This window comes from Tasmannia lanceolata, unplaced genomic scaffold, assembly GCF_043159265.1.
Source record: "Tasmannia lanceolata isolate RefF3 unplaced genomic scaffold, GAP_Taslan_0.1 ptg000006l, whole genome shotgun sequence".
Taxonomy (NCBI): domain Eukaryota; kingdom Viridiplantae; phylum Streptophyta; class Magnoliopsida; order Canellales; family Winteraceae; genus Tasmannia; species Tasmannia lanceolata.
Window position 1 is genome coordinate 5,755,183 of NW_027518683.1, and position 14,853 is coordinate 5,770,035.

The following is a 14,853-nucleotide window of genomic DNA, read 5'->3' on the forward strand; positions in this document are numbered from 1 at the left end:
CCTATCAAATGGACGGTTTGGATCATCCTATGGTGTAGCCCATACAGTACTTTTTGAAAAATAATGGACTATACGAGCGCACACCGTATAAAATCTCATCACTCATCAGAGAGATGTTGCCTTTATTTGGGGGAGGGAGATTTTCAAAGAATTTAATGTTGCTTTACAGTGATGGTTCGATGGAGAGATTTTATGGATTTCTAAGGGTAATATGCTAATATAATGAGGGACAATGCCCAATGGATTATGGGTAAAAGAAAACATAAAAAGCTATTTCATGGACAAAACTGTACTAATGGAAATTATGAAAATTTTGGTGGAATCTTGTAGATATGTTTTGATCCAAGGGGTTTCTAGTAGTTTTCCCAAAAGAAAAAAAAAAAAACACCTAAAAAAATGGCATTAATGCAGGGCGGGGCGGGGCGAACTCCATCCCCTTCTCCTCCCATTCCCCGCACCGGGAATTTTTTAAATCCCCTTCCCCTTCCCCTTCCCCACTCAAATTGGGGACTCCCCTCCCCAAGCGGGGCGGATCCCCGCTTGTCCGGGTGAAATTGCCAGCCCTACGTTCAATTACAGGACTTCAATCATGGACGATTGGTTCGATATTGTACGTGTTTGCCTCTCTACTATTCTAATAATTAACTTTTTGGTGTTGTTGATGAAAATCGTTTGAATACAAGGAAAAGTTGGGTGCAGTTGTTGAATGCACCAATAAACTTGGGAACCTCAACTCGTTTTTCTTTTTATGCAAGATTTCTCATTTGTCTATGTATAGTCTGGGGATTCTACAGTACTCTTCGCTATCGCATACAATTTCTTTATGAAGAGAATTAAACTAACCTTCTACTTTGGGGGCATTAAGCATTCAAAACATCAATTTTATTGAGCTTGAAAAGGATTCTATATAAAGTAATCTTTGCTATTGCATACGGTTACAATTTCTTTGTGAAGATAATTAAACTAACCTTCTACTTTGGGGCATTAAGCATTCAAAACATCAATTTTGTAGAGCTTGAAAAGACATGACCAGCTTTACATTAACTGTACACTGACTAGACTGATTATATTCAAATGCATTACTTTCTATTTTTTTATCTTATATTCAATTTTCTTTCTAATTGATTAAACTTAAACTGAATATAACCTGTGCACAACTACATGTTATGAACGCTGAGGATGGGGTGAATGTTTTCTTTGCACAATGATGTTATGTGATACTCCATGTTATGAACACTGAGGCTGGGATGAATGTTTTCTTTGCACAGTGATGTTATGTGATACTCCAATCAGATTATTATACTTGATGAAACTTTGCTATTAGAAAGAATTTCAACCTGTGATTTCCAAAGAGGTCCAATATACAACTTCATGTAAGTGCATTCCCGCCACAATGTTTATGCTCGATTTTCAAGCCCATTTTTGAACTATTAGATGGATAAATCTGGAAAAGTCATAAACTGGAAAGTTGCAACCATTTGAAAGCTGTTTCCAATTAGTACTTACACACTCAAATTGGCCAAGTGGATAGTGAGTTGTAACTATTTTAGAAGACCGTGTCTGTTAGCTCTTTGACTAGTCAATGTGTCTGAGTCCGTAAGCTAGTAGTGGAGATGCTTGGACGTTTTTTATCTTGTATTCCTCTATAAAAAGGATAGCAAACATTGGTAATGATGATGAATATTGAAAAAGAAAAGTTTTTAAGTATTTTGGCAGAATTCTACTTCTTGTTCTTCCTCCACAACCCAAAGGATTGCGATTTGTTAATCCGAATGGTATCAAAGTGAAAATCGTTCACTTTTGACTACAACTGGGATGAGTTGATGTTCAACCGGGTAGATTGATGCAGGTGCATTCCTGCCACAATGTTTTTGCACGATTTTCAAGCCCGCTTTTGGACTATTAAATGGATGAATATGAAAATGTCATAAACTAGGAAGTTGTAGCCCTTTGAAAGTTGTTTCCAACTAGTATTTACACAACCAAATTGGCCAAGTGGTTAGTGAGTTGTAGCTATTTTAGAAGAATGTGTCTCTTAGCTCTTTGACTAATCAATGTGTTGAAGTCCCTAAGCTAGTAGTGGAGATGCTTGGACCTTTTTTAATCTTGTATTCCTCTATAAAAAGGATAGAAAAATCTGTAATGGCAATGGTTATTGAAAAGGACGCAGTTTTGTCTTATTTATTCGAAGATACTGATTCCTAGTTTGATAAAGAGAATGACGAAATCTGTAGCCAGCCTTTAAAAAGGACAAAGGAACACATGGGCTTGGTGGGACATTCGAAGATACTGGTTCCTGATTTGTTGATGAAGGAAAGGACACGGCTAATAAAACCTTTTGATAATATTTTTTAGGAAGGAAAAAAAAGCATTTTTCCAACATTGACGTTACAGAAAGACAGGAGCAGAGACTGACATTGCCACCCATGGAAGTGAGCACTCCGTCCTTTTCAATCTATTATTTACCTAATAGGATCAAGACAAACCCACATGAGCGGATTCACCTAACATTATGTCATTTGCGATTACCTCTTTGTCTAAATTGAGAGAGAGAGGTCGAGCGCTTCTTGAACGATTCTTTCTGATTCCGAGTCAAACGCGCTTCTTTGTTTCTGGCCACCCGACATCTGAACACCCCTCACACCCACTTGTCCAAGTTGAAGTATAAATTATTAGACAATACCAACTCTAACTCTTACAATAATTGATTGTTTCACCTTCTATTACAGCTATTGCTTCGTCCGTTCAAAACCCCCCACTCCTAGACATTAAAAATCCATGTGTACGTTCAACCCAAGAGAAACACCAACTTTAATTGTTTAAGCTTTTGGAGTGATTAGTCATTCCACACGGTATCGGTGCTATTTTCTCATGATAGGTCTTGGGTTCGATACCCAACTACTCCTTCCTGTTAAATAATGATAATAATAATAATAATAATAATATTATTATTATTATTAATAAGAGCGGAAGTTAGGGTAGTGTTAAAGTATAAACGATTAAATAACACCAACTCTAACAACTTAAGCTTTAGGATAGGTCTTGGGTTCCAAATTGAACAACTCCGGCCATCATATTAAAGGAGGGGGGTGTTGAAGTATAAATGATCAAATAACACAAACAACTTTAACAGCTTAACCTTTTGGAGTAGTTGGTTGTTTCACAAGGTACTAATGACGAGTTAAGAGTCGCAAAAACTGAGTTTTAAGTTGGGTCAACGAGTTTTACTACAAAGAAAACCAATTAACCTGCGTGTTGTATCGTCGTGGCAACTGAGATATTAAGTTGTGGGCATTTGAATCTTTGGCAGAGGCTACTATTTCTTCCATGGTGGCATCTTCTTTTCCAAAAAGGATGTTTTCTTTAATGGAGGTGGCGAAAAGAGCTGGCTTTTGACTCACCAACCCCATTTGGGAACGCAGCCATTTCAGTTGGAGCTTCTGAATGTCGACTCCATCAAAGAGAATTTCTCCAGCTAGGGGATTATAAAGCCTTTCTAGCAATGCAATCGCGGTTGATTTTCCAGAACCAGTACTGCCGACCAATGCCACCGTTTTTCCTGCCTGAACCTTGAGACTAAATCCATGGAAGATAAGGTTGTCTGGTCGAGATGGGTATGCAAACTCGACGTTCCTGAATTCCACATCTCCTGCTATATTCTGCAGTATCTCTCCTTCCATTTTCTCCTAGTCGATTTTTGGTACCCTCTTTATCACCTCTGCAATCCATTCCCCGGCCGTGCAAGCCTCCCATAGGTATTTCACATTAGAAAGCCCTGCACCCAATGCCCTGTTCCAAAAGGAAACATAATATTAAAACCCGTCGACTTAACTCAAAACTCGTCCCAGTTGACTCGACTATCTATGAAAACGAGTTTATCAACTTTGTGAAAGTGAAAACCAAGGGAAAAGATTCCAGCACGAAAACTCACTTTCTAAACTGGGATTTGCTAGGGTCCATCACAAAAGGCACAAAAGGCATTTTGTGGCTGGTCTTTGTCAGATCAGCTATCTCGTGAATGAAGATTGTCTCCACGAGGTGGCTGGTCTGACAGGCGACACACATGTGACAGACCAGCTGCGAAATGCCTTTTGCGATGGAAGCTAGCAATTCCCTTCTAAACTGCTACATATTGCATTATTTAACTAATAAATTATGTGATTTTAGGCCCTATTGGTTGGAGATTTTGAGAAGTGAGTGTGAGTGCTAAACTAATTATTAGACTCAAATTTAAACGTAATTTTGATTCCAATAATCAGATTGGACTCACAATCGGTTGCCACAATCTTAAATGAACACTCCCTTAGTGTAGAATACAAGAGATCAAAAAACCAAGCTTTGATACCCTTGCTCACTCAAAGATTACAAAGCAAGAAGCAAAAAGAAAAGAAAACACCAAGCACAATCAGGAGATGGGGAGAAAGAGAGAGAAATTTGTTTTTGAATAACTTCATTCTAAACACAACGATACAGAGCACACACTCCTCTTTTGCAGGTTTTGGACTCTCTGCAAATAACGTCACTATTACTCGCCTCTCTCTCTCTCTATCTCTCTCTCTCTCTATTTGTACGTTTGTGCACCTTTGCCTCTTTTTATAGACTAGGCACAAATCCTATTCTAACTCTAACTCTATACTCAAACACAACCGGACTCCTAATTTAATTAGAATTCTTTTTTTTTGAAAAGGAATTTAATTAGAATTCTAAAATAACTCTAAATTGCCCACGACTACTTCTGTGGTCGTTGTTCTATCTATAGGAAACCCAACTCCTAAAACTAGTAGAACTCCTATTTAAGCTAGGACTCAACTACTAACTTCTACTCAAATTAAAGTGGGACCCATGTGGGCCCGCACCTCGTCAGCCCGTTCGTGCCGTCTGCATCCACACCGCATCACGGCCGCGCCGGCCCTGCCCCTCCGGTGTATATGTAGAGAGTCAGTGATGACTCTCAACACTTGGAGCTTTTTTTTTTATATGATGTAAGCTCGTATTGTTCAGTATTTTTTCAGAGTATTTTACGGCTTTCACCATAGAATGATCCTAACCATCCATTTGATGGGCTATAAAGCACGTAGTGACGTAGGTTGTGCCTCAAAAATCATTTCCACATCTCAACCCTCCTATTTATATAGGTTTCCATAATATGCAATTCCTCTATAGATCGGGCGGCTAGGACCATCCTATGGAAATGATTTTTGGGGCATGACCTATTTAAGTTGTAGTCCATCAAATGGACGGTTTGGATCATTGAATGGTGTAAGCCGTACAATGCTTTTTGAAAAATACTGGACTATAGGACTTACACCTAAATTTAAGAATGGAAATACTAAGATATAAAGGAAAATGATAACCGTATAACCATGTTTTAATAATTATACGGACCTAGCTTTTCTTCTCTCGTTTAATTAGTTGGCTTGTGAAAGCTTTTTGCACTGTAATATCCTTTGGACAGCTATTTAAATACTAAAAGACAAGATGTTTTTGTGCAAATAACAAAAGATGGGATTGTGCTGATATCATTTCCCTATATAAAGTGAAGAATGACACTCGCAAGGGCCCTTTTTATGCAAGGCCTAAAGAAGGGCTCTTGAATAGATCCGCTTCATTAAGTACAACCGAATTCAGTTTCTCAACCAACTTTAAAAATGACATGGATGGTGGTATGTTATGGTCCTGAGTGGGGGCCCGCATAGGTATGGGTCTAGTTGGACCCAGCCTCGTATGTGACAGGTTTAAAGGGCCTTGCCAAACACGTTTCAACAGCTATGGAGCTTTTGGCTTATTGGTGAGGTACTTAATTAATGATGTGGATCTATTCAAGGGCCCTTCTCTGGCCCTTGCATAAAGAGGGCCCTTGCATCTATCATTTCTCAAAAGTATGTTTTATTTATTACATCTGTGCTTGAATTTTTACCGACTCAGTAACTCATTTAACTGAGTCCACCCATTTACTAGCTTATGAAATAAGATAATAGAGGAGGGTAGGGTGCAAACTTACAGGCCGCCGAGGATGATGGAAGTTCCGACGGCAAAGATGTTACCACCTTGGCCGCCGTGGTGCATGAGCAATTTGCTCCCATACCAAGCCATAAGAGACCATATGGCAAATGTGACGCCATTACTTCCAATGGCCAATCCCTTGGCTAACCCTTGTTTCATCACCCAACTTCACAGACCCTTGAAGGGCAGCTGAAAACTCATTCATGGTTTTGGTTTCTCCTACAAAGGAATAAACCGTCCTGATTGACGATATGGCTTGCACTGCTATGCTCCCCGCTTTGTTATACTCTTCACGAATCTTCTTTGATATACCCATCAACATCCTCCCATATACATCAAGCCTGGGATAATCAAAAGTACCACAGTAGGAAACACAACTAACGCGAGTTTCCATAGCAACACAAAAGCCACCACATAACTTCCCACGAAAGTTGCGCCATTCATAATAAAGTTAGGGACCTGATTCACAAACAACCCAAAAAACGAGAGTTAGAATAAGCCATTAAAGCAATAGAGGAGAGAAATAATGTAGACATAAGACTCATCTAACGCCTAAGGAGCATTCAAAACATAATTTATAACATATGTTTTGAGACATATACACATGTTTTGAGACTTTTTCAATACCTTTTCACTGAGAACGTCCTGTATTACTAGTGTGTCACTAGACACACTTGTAACAACTTCAGAAGTGCTCGCCACTTGTAGATCAAAGTATCCAACGTCTTGCCTCAACACCGCTTTTAACTCCCCTTCTCTTTCATTCTCCTTTCCATTACCTCTCCTTTGTCACTGTCATTCATCATTCTTCGTTTCTTTGTCTCTCTATCTCTCTCGGGTCCAACCCAGTTACATTTATATACGTCCAAGAAAGCAATTCTTTAAAAAAATCCGTGAAAATAAGAGCTTAGTTTAGTTATTAGATGATTTTAATTTCCATGAATATGTGTAGGGTTGAAGTTGACTTTTGATTACTAGTGTAATGTCATTAATGACGCCCTTTGTGTAGCTACAAAGAAGGAAGGAATAGAAGATCAGATATGGTTTTAGCAGAGCAGAGGCTAAGGCTGCAACAGGGTCGGGTTGGGTTTTTCAAAACCCTAGCCCAATCCTAGATCCCATTATCTCGGCCCTGACCCTGAGTCAGGGCCGGAAAACCTCAACCCATTACCCGCCCTACAGGGTATTGTGCTGGCCCTGGCCCGCCCTGATTGGCCCTGATTGCGCCGGGCCGGGTCAGGGTACCCGAGGCATTAACCCAAAACCCGCCCGACCTGAGTCAGGGTAAAAAAAAATGAACCCTGACCCGCCATCAGGGTTAGAAAATCCAGCCCTGACCTTGTTCGGGCTCAGGGCGGGTCAGGGCTGACAGGCCAAACTTGCACCCCTAGCAGAGGCCATGCTTCTTTCTTTCTTTTTCTGGGTTGCTTACCTTGAGCTACCCGATTATAAATACTCGCACTCAATGGTGCTGATGAAAATAAGTGAGTTGAACCTTGCATGTGCTACGAGTGCTTAAATGATTGCTTATTTAAAGAAATAAAAAAGGAGGAGATAGAAGACTTCATAACTATTTCTAAAGAGAGTGATGTGCTGATTGCAAAGATAGAGACATATCGAGCATTCTTGAAGTGGGCCCTACGTAGATGGATTCATTTATATACAGGTAGACAGGGTAGTAATGTTAGCCCTCTTTGTTTTGTATTTTGAGAACTGGTCCAAAAATGACTATGCACCCGAAATTAGTTTTGGATTCCAAAAAGGGAAATGATAAGTACGCCCCTTTTCATCACTTAGGACACTCTGGTGCACTTTATCTATGACTGCAAATCGTAGCTGTACATCACATGGGAAGGATTGAAGGGACCTGATTGCCATCGTGCACTGCACCTAGGTGTCCCAAATAATGAAAAGGGGCACATTTATCATTTCCCTTTCAAAAACTGATTAGAGGACCCAAATTTTGTTTTGGATTTTGAGAACCTCATGAGTTCAAAAGTGATTAATGGACTTTAATTTATTTTTAATTTTTGAATCCTATAATGATTTTGGGAGATGAAAAATTTGCACACCCAGTAGGATAAATCGCACCCCTTATAACGTGAATTGTGGCAGACTTTAACGCTTTTTGACGTCAAATCGCGTTAAAAGGGGTGCGAATGATTTTTGTGATTATTTATCATCACCAATGATTTTTCTGACTCGCAATGGGTTCTCAAACAAACACTTTTACCGTCTTAATGTAGAGTATTGACAAAATGTTAGGCTTATTTTTTCTCTCAATCACGACTTGTCGTTTTCTGAAATAAAAATAATGAATTAAAACACCCTTTTGTTAAATTTAAGGGAAAAATACAGATAGACCCCCTCCACTATCTGACATTTTCACTTCCAACCCTATAGTTTCGAAGTCACCAACGACACTTCCTGAGGTTTCGTTTGGTTTTTTTTAACGTGACGGAGTGGACGAAGAGCAAAAAATGACTATAATGCCCTCATCTTCGCCAACTAAAAATTAGGGTTTAATACTTGAAAACTGAAAAATTAGGGTTTGATTCAAACCCTCGATGGAGGGGTTTTATTTGTCTTCATTCACATCATTATCATGCTTTGGACATAAGCCCTAATATCTTAGAGCATTTTTTATCTTTATCAGTATTTTTTTTCTTGAAATGCGGGGTTTGATGTAGCCATGGAGTGGGGTTTCGTTGTCTGTGGCGGGGGATGTCTTGAAGAAGAACCACTTGATGCCATTGAGGAGGAGGAACTGTCAACTAGGAAGAAACAAGCTTGGAAGCAAATAGCGTAATCCTATTCGCTTTGCAAATGGCTTAAAATCAATAAGGAGGGTAATTTTGTCCTCAAAATATTAACCCAGATTAGTTTGAGTCATTCTGTCATGTTAAAGTGACGGACCGTCAGCAGGGGGTCTACTTAAATGTGTCATAAAGTTTAGGGGGTGTTGTTGGTGACTTCGAAACTATAGGGTTAGAAGTGAAAATGTCTGATAGTTGAAGGGGTCTATCTGTATTTTCCCCAAGTTTAATTTTGAAAAGAAAATGCGAAAGGGAATAGTCAGAAGGGAAATGATATTTACACCCCTTTTCATCACCAGGGATACCCATTGCCAATATACTTTGCAATTAAAGCCACAGGATTTTTCTGACATCAAGTACATTAAGCCTATTTTTGTCATTGATACACTGACACTGGGTGTCCCTGGTGATAAAAAGGGGCGAAAATATCACTTCCCTAGTCATAATTGGGTTTAATGCTAATGATCAACTTTTGGGTTTTAGATCTGGTTTTACATCATAATTGGCAAACTTGATGTAAAGAAATGCGCTATATTCCATGGAATTCTCATTCAGGAAGTCTGCATGAAAATCACCTGGTTTTGGACATCCATAGTTTTCACATCAAGTATGGTGTATTTGGTATATAAAAAAACACCGAGTTTTGGCATATTTGGTGTATCTTTGTAACGTGCTCCATATAATTTCTTTAGTAGAGTATGACCAGGAGAATGGCTTACATTAGTCACAATCATCTATATAAAAAAACCGGATTGCATTGACCCGGAATTAAAAACTTATGGAAACGTGCAACAATCAAGAAAACCCTACTTGTGAGATTTTTTTTTTTTTTTTGATGGATAAGCTGGGATTTGGCAGGGACCCCTACAAGTTAGTCAGATAACGAGAAATATGTTAGGTGCCCTTCATATACTTTGAAATGAGAGATGGTTATTTAAGAATATCTCATTGAGTACGCTGTCCTTTGCACACACAAAAAAAAACCCAAAATGGTGTAGTGGGGCCAAGAAGAGTAGTGGGTGGGGATGTTCTTAGATTTACCTTTTTTCCGATATGTGGACCTTGACAGTACAATGGAACATCCCGATTCGAACTTTAAAAGATAGGATCTAGACACATTAGCAGGATCCATGGACACATTTCAGATCGCTATCATAGGATCCAAGATTATTATTTATCCAGCAACAATTTTATTTTACTATTTTACAAAAATACCCTCCAATTGTTTCTAACTTGTTAAGTATTACTTCAAGGATGCTTTAGTAAAAATAAACCATATGCGTTTTTTTCTAACTATTCCCATTTTCAGTAATTTACTAAAAATAAATCATGGGTAAAACACCATTTGTATTTATAAAGTGCATAGACACAATAATAGTAGACTTCACGTTATAAATTCTTTTTAAAATTCTAATTGTGTACAGTGTAAGTAGTAGGAATTAGGACACTCCAATGGACGGCCGATTCAAAATGGATGGATTGTGACCGAGACATGGAACAAAGGATCCATAAAACACTTCAAATCAGATTGAACTGATAAAAAAAATTGAATGAATCATGACTAAGACATACACGCTATGCCATGTGGCATGTAGGGATTTGTTCGGTCAGCTAGGCAGCCGGTTTCTGTCTAAGCACTCTTATATTAATCAAGAATTGAAAATCGGGGGACAAGATGTCCCAACCGTACAGCACTTACATTCCCGGTAATAAAACAGAAGAAGTTACAAAAGCTGTCAAAAAGTAGTGCATTTTATGTCTGGTTCAAGTATCATAGACATCACCTCCCGCCAGACGCCCTCCTTTGCCAGCCCATCTGCTGTTTCATTCGCTGTTCTCCTCCGATGAGAGATTAGAGGCTGAATGGCTCGCACCAGGTCCCTAATTTCTGAAATCAAATCATGAATAAGCCACGGGCCTTTGCATCGATCATTAGCCCATGATATAGCATTTACCGAATCACCCTCCTCCATCAGTTGCCCCCTCATGTTTTGATGAAACCAACTCAGTCCGAAGAATAATGCTCTAGCTTCTGCTTCGTTGGCATCGCATGATCCCACGGGCCCCGAAAATGACATGATAAATCGACCTATGTGTCTATATCTCTCTGCCATACATCTTAAATCGACCCCTTATGTGTCTACCTCCACTATTCTGAGATTTCTACCGTAACCCGAGTAAATCTCGAGGTTTACTTGAAAACTTCTACCAAATTTGAAGTACTTCTCAAGGAACCGGCCAAGATACCACCTCAGCCGACAGGCTCCCGACATCCCAGCGAGTCTCCTGGGGATTTTGATCTTCAATGGCAACCAAATGAAGAATCAGGCTGACGTGGCACCCCAAAGAAGCTTAGAAAATCCCTAATAGCCACCAGGATTGGGCAACCCCACGGAGCCGCACAGAGAAGGAAGGCTTGCAAGCTGAATTTCTCAGCTTTTCTTCTTCCATTATTTCATTTCTCCCTTGTTGACTCAAGGATTTACTACTCTATAAGATGCCGATGCCCCCTCCTTGAATATCATCAAGTTCTATTGAAGAAATCTTCAATGTATAGCAAGTACCATACGAATCTTCCCACGTAGTTATGCAAAAGTGCTGGAAATCAAGTGCAAATTGGTGAATTTTCGAGCCGTCTTCTAGCTTACTAAAGATCACCAAGTGGGCGTTTGGATATGTGGATTTTAGAATCTTGGATTTCCTCAAAATCGTAGATGGGAGAAAAGATAAGGAGACTTCTCTCTAGAATCTGGGATTTTAAATAAGAAATCCAGGTTTTAGAAATGTCTCCCCCATCCTGAGATTTCGAAAAACTTGGAAACATGGGATGATCTCCTACTCTTTTGCCGATGGAAAGAAGGGCGAGAAATCAGAAAACGACGGCTGGTCTCAGATTTTGTGAAAATTCCCCATACAATGTCGCTCAAATTATGGAAAACCAGACAGAACATTGCCCTCAGGTTCTGTGATTGAGATCCATCTATTCGGAAACTAGATCCGGAAAGATCTTCCAATTTTCTCTCAAATTTGGATAGTTTCTGTTAAACACAGCTTTTAAGCATAGTTTTCTGAATAATTCAAGCTTAATTGATGCATGTTATAATCAAAGAGAGGGAAACCAAAGGCATATGGCAGAATCAGTTCATGAATCTGAACTTGCTTACATATGAGAGCAAAATGTCAACTCCAAGCTCTGATTTGGCTCACTTTTCACCAAGTTTCTTCCCAAAATTCTTCCCTGGGCTGTCATCATACAGAGATCTTTAAGATTAATCAAAGTTCCAATAAGATCTGTTGTCAATCGTCACAGATCTAAGTTGATCTTAATTCAGGCTTTATATAATGTGATCCCGCTGCCATAGAGAAGAATTGGCCATATTAAGCCTCATTTTAAGTTCATTTTCCATCAGTTCTTAACACCTGTTATATGTTGATGTTGGGACGTCTACACTTACAGATCTAAGAGATTCATGCTAAATTCCTCTAGATCAAGGTGAGAATTGCAGATATATAGGCCATCCCATTCAGTCTTACCTTCTTCTTTTTGTGAATGATCATTCACAGTTTTATCTTACAGTTGTGGCAGCAATATTTCCATATTTAGTAGTATTGTTCCCTCTTGGCTCAATTCCTTCGCAAAAGTGCCTCCATTTGTCATTAGAGAATTTTCTACACACATTACTCTGAAAACCCCTTCAGGAATTATTAAACAACCAGTCGAATATGACTGGAAACCCATGCCATGCCCTTCTTGTAATACCTTTAGTCATGCCCCAAACTCCTGCCCAAAAGTCCCCAAAGAAAAATCCCAAATGCCCCCTGCAAAAATGCAATGGAGACAGGTCTCAAAAGCTCCTCAGACTTCTTGTGATCTCACGATCACCCAATCTGAGGAGGCTTCCAATCCTAATCCACCTTCTTCAACAGTACCCTGCTCTCTCTCACATAAACCCACCTCCCCCTCCCACTCAACTCCTCTCATCCTTGATGCGAGCCCAAAATCTTAGAGATTATCTCCGTCCCCTAGACCCATCACTTCCAACCGGTACTCCATTCTGGGAGAATTGGATGAAGCAAATGACTCTATTTCAAGTTCTGATGAACAAGAGATGGTCACTTTTCAAAATCTTATAGGGCACTCCCCCACCCCCATATCCTCTGTTCATGATGATCAGGATAGGAGCCTGGAATGTTAGGGGTCTCGGGGCTCAAATAATGAGGGAGGAAATTAGAAACCTACTCCACAAGGAAAGAATTCCTCTGATCTGTCTCATGGAAGCAAGAGCCCCTTAGGAAAAAGTGCAAGAATATACCAGGGATATCTGTGATGGATGGAGTTCTTATGATAATTATACCCATTCTGATAATGGAAGAATTTGGATCATGTGGAATCCAGAGGTCATTCATTTTCAGTATATTTCCCACTCCTCTCAATTCATTCATGGAGAAGTATCTTTTCTGCAAACCCCCCACTCTTTCCTTCTTACAGCAATTTATGGCTTTAATTCTGGTTCTTACAGAAGAGTTCTCTGGGAAGATCTGAAGCAAATTGCCACTGGTCTATCTAATCCTTGGATAGCTCTAGGTGATTTCAATACCACTAGATTTTCTGATGAAAGACTAGGTGGAGCTCCCCCAATCAGATCAGACTTAGAAGATTTTAACAATTGCCTTTCTGACTGCTCCTTGGTGGACCTCAAATTTCTGGGTCAACAACTAACCTGGAATTTTTTTTTAAAAGATGACTGTATATTACTAATGATGAAAAATACAAGCCAGGGACAAGTTGTCACCATCAAGTATTACATCAGAAGCATAGAACAACAAAAAGAGTACATCCAAAACTACCCATTAACATCCTCCAAATGAAAGTCGGGTATGATTATAGCGGTCGATTCCAAGAATGCCCCCTCTTTTGCCAATTGATCAGCTAGGTTATTTGCCGACCTCCTTCGATGGGAAATTTGGGGGCAAATCGTACGAATCCGGTCCCTAATTTCTGCAATAATTCTGTGAAGTTCCCATGGTCCCGGAGATACATTCTTTGCCCATGCAACCACATTCGTAGAATCGCCCTCAATTATTAATGAACCCAAATTGTTTCCTAAATACCACCGAAGGCCGAAGCAAAGAGCCCTCGCTCCCGCTTCATTTGCATCACATATACCAGCCGGACCTAAGAAGGTCATCCTAATCTGCCCTCTAGAATCTCTAATCACCCCTCCAATGCCAGCTCTCCCAGGATTCCCAAAGGAACTTCCATCAAAGTTCATCTTCATCCATCCCGCAGGCGGTGTTATCCATTTCGGTGAGATTTTTGGCTTTATCTTTCTTTCCCAAATTACAGCGCTCCAATTGTGTAAAATTTCACCAGTTCCGTAAGTCAGACCCTTTTTGTTTCTCACCCATGAAATTAATTCGATTTTCATTGATAAAGTGACCCTCTCCATCGACAAAGCTTTTTCCTCGAATATGCGACTGTTTCTTTCCTTCCAAATGCTCCAAACGATAGCATATGGAAGCTCATTCCATAATGCTTGCCCAGTTTCCCCAAAGCAGCCACCATACCAATTTACTAAAATCCTATTTATCTTTTTAGGGCAGACCCACGCCACACCAAAAGTTCTCATTGCATTGTACCATACCTGATAAGAGAATGGGCAATGAAGAAGCAAGTGATCAAGCGATTCCTCCTCCTTCAAACAGAGAATGCACATGCTTGGTATTTGAAAGCTCCTCCTCTTCAATCGGTCTTGAGTATTTATACATCTGTGCGCCACTATCCATGCAAATGCTACTATCCTCGGTGGAATAGTAGATGTCCAAATTTAAAGCTCAAATGATAGATCCGCAAATGATCCTCAAATGAAAATTTAAGCTCCGAAGGTTGGACAGATCCCTAGTCAACCAAGACTGGCTAAACCTTTTCCCCCACTCTCATTCAAATTTTCTCCTTCCTGGCCTTTAGGACCATTCCCCCATTAGGCCATTATTGTGAATCTCCTAAATCACCATCATTCGGGGGGGAAACCCT

General features: G+C 39.8%; 1 pseudogene; it reads right to left on the reverse strand.

Annotated features, from left to right (window-relative positions):
• Window positions 1-3,227: 3,227 nt before the first annotated feature.
• LOC143878151 (ABC transporter B family member 15-like) lies at window positions 3,228-10,792 on the reverse strand (annotated as a pseudogene).
• Between the last annotated feature and the right edge of the window lie 4,061 nt (window positions 10,793-14,853).